This window comes from Myotis davidii, unplaced genomic scaffold (genome assembly GCF_000327345.1).
Source record: "Myotis davidii unplaced genomic scaffold, ASM32734v1 scaffold205, whole genome shotgun sequence".
NCBI classification, from domain to species: domain Eukaryota; kingdom Metazoa; phylum Chordata; class Mammalia; order Chiroptera; family Vespertilionidae; genus Myotis; species Myotis davidii.
Window position 1 is genome coordinate 2,962,084 of NW_006297573.1, and position 5,090 is coordinate 2,967,173.

The following is a 5,090-nucleotide window of genomic DNA, read 5'->3' on the forward strand; positions in this document are numbered from 1 at the left end:
GTGTGCATATATATGTATATATATGAAAAAGAATGGGGAGGAGAAACTTAAATACTTAAAACTCTGCCCAAAGGATGATGGCTTCTGAGGACATATACTACCAAGTCCACTGCTTCACCCTCCTGAAAGCCTTTGCCATAATAAGCTCATCAGATACAATCTCCTCTAGTATTGTTCTTTTTGTGTCAAGGATATTTTAAAATTCATAAGTGGTGGTATAATTGTATAGGTTAATAACCTGTATTCTCTAATACAATATTTAAATTTTAATATAAATTATTAATTATATTGAAAAAAAGTAGAATGTGGTTGACAGGGGTTGGAAGAAGGGGAGAATAGAAGGGGTGGGAGAGGATTGTTTAATGGGAACAGTTTCTTTTTTGCAACATAAAAAGCTTTTTGGAGATAGGCTGCGCAATACGTGACTGTACTTAACACTATTGAGCTGTAACTTTTTCAATAATAAAGATGGTAAATTCATGTTGTGTATTTTACCGCAATTAAAAAAAAATTTAACTGCCAGTTCAAGATGCTGTGGTAGACATCCGTTGTCTTTGGAAACCTTGTATTCCATGTGCTTCTGTTAGGACTACAGATCACAGTGGACTGCCTGACCCCTATTCATGAATGACGAAGGGGTGACCCAAGTAAGAATCCTTCAGGGAGATTTGATTAATAGAAGCTAGAAGAGCATCATCTTGGGGCAGTCAGTTGCTCTCCTTCAAGCCATTTGGAGAAAAACCTCACTGCGGCAAGAAATGAGACCAATGAGAGAGCAGCAAAAACAAGTAGGACTCCAAATGAAGGGACCATGTTTGCCATCACTGAAGCACATGGAGTCTTCCCCACTCCCCTTAATAGGCTCTAGTTACATTGGCCAATAAATCCCAACACCATTTTTCTTTTCCATTTTTCTCTATTTTATTTTAATTTTTCGCTTAAGTCACCAAAAAAGAGCTAATATAGACATGCATTAGAAAAGCAATTTCATTGAGCAAAATGTTCCTGAACAAGAATTTTCTCTGCATAGTTCCTTCTGGAATCTTAGGTACAATATCACATACCTTTACTAGAACAGTAGTACACAATTCTATAATTTAGTGAATACAATTTAAAATTAATATGATCTTTCTGGTTGGTAAATACATCATTAAGTTAGGCCAGAAATGCTATTACATTTCTTAAGAAAAAAAGAGTCATTATCAATCTAAATCTAAACTAGATTAACTATAGGAGAGATATACAATGCATAAAAGGTTTATATAGAAATAGACAGATTTAGAAATAAAAATGTCTAAATTACCTGAAATAAATGCTAACAGAAGAGAGTGCTATATTATTAGCCTGAAGCTGAGGCTTTGGATGGAAAATTCTAACACTGAAGTCAAAGAACAGGAGGATAAAACACAGATAAGATCCTTTACCTGTGCCTTATTTGAAGAAAGAACTTTACTCCTTCTTAGTTCTACTCAGTGCTCCATTAACTCTAAGTTCCTTTGGTTTGGTTTCCACTAATTATTGACAAGGCTTAATTTTATTAATACCAATATAATCGATAAATATTTATGACTGCCTACGTATAATGACTCTTGCATGAAGCAGGAGGCAGAGAAAGGAGCAAACAAAGGGCGAAGTAACCAATGTGCCCAGCATGATGCTAATTCTGCAGACTTTGTCATGCTTAAAATTAACGTCAAACCAGTTTCATATCTGGAAATCTGAAACACGCAGTCCATAAAGCTGCACCTAGAGGCCTGAAGCAAAATCTTAAATGTGAACTGCACTCCCCAGGTAGGGAAGATATGAGCTTGTTGTCACAAGTCTTTGCAAAGATAAACTAGCCTCGTTGATTTCAATGAAGCCAAGTTGACCAATAAAATTACTTCAAGACACTGTGAATACTATCATGTAAAATCTTTATAACCACTAATCAGAAAAAGATCATCTTCTCAAATTGCTTTTGGGCTTATTTATTACAAAAGATTAGCAACCTATATTTTAATCACAAGGCGGGAGGAGTAAAAGACCCTATTTTACTTGGAAGGGCTTTCAAGATTCACTGAAACACACCTGGTAAACACAAAGCGATAAAGCTTGTCTCTTCCACCTCACACCTCCAGAGCAAATCTTGGAATCGGACAGCCCAGAATGATTATGGTGCTCTAGGGAAAATCTAACTGTTGGAAACACTGCTCAGGCACCCTGCAGTCCCCAGGAACCTACAGAACTTACTGTTCTAAAAGACCAACTGGGCAAATTTATCATGTTTCCATTAAAGCTCTCAGACAATATCATTTAGTCTCCTAAGGAAAAAAATCAGAACAGTTTATAACAGGATTACTTATAGTAGGAAGAACAAGCAATATATATGTTCCACATTAGAGGATTAGGCTAATAAACTTTCATTCATCCATACTATGGAAAACTATGTACCATAAAAAGTTATGTCACCCTAACCAAAAGTTATTACTTTATGGGGGCACAACTATGAGGAGTCAGTCACTTGGTGAAAAAGGCAGATTACAAAATAGCATTATGTTCTATGATCTCCTTGATTTTTTTTTAATTTATAGGTCTATATGTGTATAAAACAAAGTCTGAAATAATAAACATTAACAAAAATCTTCATATAAATGATAGGTCTTGGATTTATATTTCTTAATTTTTAAAAAAATACAAATACATTACTTAATTTTTTTAAAATGCTAAATAAAAGTTTAAAGAAGAATTTAGGAGCTACAGAAATTTCAAATGATTACTAGGAAGAGCCAATATTATCCTTACATCTGACTTCTCTGAAAGTAAATGCAAGAATGATTAACAGTATCCCATATGAAACTATAACTACTTGCTGAACGCAGATTAGATAAACAAACTATATAAAATTAATTCAATAATAACTCTTTAGAGAAATAAATAAAAACGCAAGTGCCTAATATCTATAGAAACAAAACATAATACAGATCTGTGGAGATCCCATAAAGTATGTATCTTTCTTGTATAAAATTGAAAGGTTACAATCATTTTGAATTTGCAGCCTGTGGCTTTTTAATGATATAAGAAAAAGGTCAAAAGAAAAAATAAAAACTTTTCTCTCCTCAGGAGGCCCCAGTCAGGGTTAGCTGACCGTCTGATTTGAGGCACCCTGATTTAGCCATAAACACTGAGCGAATTGCTTCCTCAGGCTTGGTTCACAAGGTGAGAATGTGTCGAAAGCAGGCTGGGCTGAAAGAACAAGAAAACACCAGTAATTCTGACTCAGGTATGTGGTCAGGACCTTAACTTTGGCCAGACCTGAAGACTAAGCTTCTAGGAGGCTCTGTGGAACCAGTTGGCAGCAGAGGGGCTAGTGAGCAGCCCAGTGCAATAGGGGAAGGCTTTACATACAGTTATTCTCCAAAACAGGTCAAGAGCAGTGCAGCCACAGGCACGGTGGGAAGAGTACATGGTTTGGGGCTAGCTCCAAATCGCTTCACCTCTGAATCTCAGGGGCCTTAGGTCTCAAATATAAGTTATACAAGAGAGCACTTTTTCATCTGTAATGAGCTCTCAAAACTTTGTTTTTGCTATTCTTAATATAAGTGTGACCTCTATTAAGGTCAGCTTAAGCTAAGGGTGCTTTGTAAAGTGGCTTTTCTCCTGGTAAAAGAAAAAAACATTAAAAAAAGCAATGCCAATCAAACAAATAGGCTTTCCACAGGACAAAGCCATAGTTAGCTTCTTATAATTGTCATTCATGTGTTCAATATTATTTTACTGACCACCTGCTCGATAACAGGCATGGGGGCTACACTATGACTAAAAGGATAAGCAAGAGGGACTTGGTCCCTAACCTCTGGAACCTCCAGGTGGCAAGGGCCAGTGAAAGCAGCTCAATCTCTCTCCTGCCAGGGGACACTGCCTTTCATAATGTCCAAGGTAATGACTGAAACCTGCATAATCCTAATTTCTCTTATATAGTCTCTAACATCTCCTACCCACAAATACATCTTACACTTCTCAGAACCATTTGAACGGGTGGGTATTTAGTTTGCTAAATTCTACATGCGACTACCTTCTGTATCATTTGTTTACTCAGTCACAAACCCAGCATGATGCTGTATGCTGTATTTAAAACACACACACACACACACACACACTAAATGGTGGCCCAGAGAGGTCTTGGGCACGTCACATAATTGCTCTGATTCTTAGTTTCTCTGTTACAAAACTGGGAAAGGAAGTTTACCCGGGCAACTCGATTTCTTCCAACTCTCAAAATTATTGTAGAATTTTATGATCATTGTGTGCTACAAATCCTTAAACAGCACTAACTAGAAAATGTCTACAAACTTGGAACCAAATATGCTGAAGTTCATGGCAAACCTGTCTCCATGATCTCTTGAAACCAATAGAACTATCCGTTCTAACCTGAGAAAAGTAAACAAGACTCCACGCCAAGAAGGAACTTGTTTGACTGCTTTCCTTGCCTTCCAATAATCAAAGCAATATCCTCATTAAGTGCCTGGCTCCCAAATACCTTTAAATGTCTCAATTAGGCTAGTGTAAGCAGTATTTTTCATCTGATCGGTAATTGCATGGCAACATTCCTCTTTCAATGTTCCTGGCCCTTACTCCATTGATTTCTTTTACTGAAACTATCAGGCATACAGAAAAATAAAAAGAACCATTGATTTCTAAAGAGTACTAAATCCACTTCTTCACAGGGTTCCTACTATGTGCCAAACACAATGGTAGTGATGCGAGGTACAAAGGTCAGCCACAGATGAGGACAGACAGCTAAGCAAATTAATAATGTGTATACATTCCAGAATGTACTGGATTCAGATATGACACATAAGCCCTTAAAAGTATATCCATACAGGTAACACACTAAAACAAATACCCAATACACTGGTAGTCTGGTTTATAAATAGTTTTGCCTTTTTAAAACTTCATTCCCAATTGGTTGTTGAGATCTGGAACACATTTTCCCTCCCCCAACACATACTGCTATAAATTTGGTTTCCAACCCCAACACACAAAAGACCAATTTCACACATACAGTACCTGAAACACTATACATGTGTCCTGCCAAAAGAGAAAAGGCA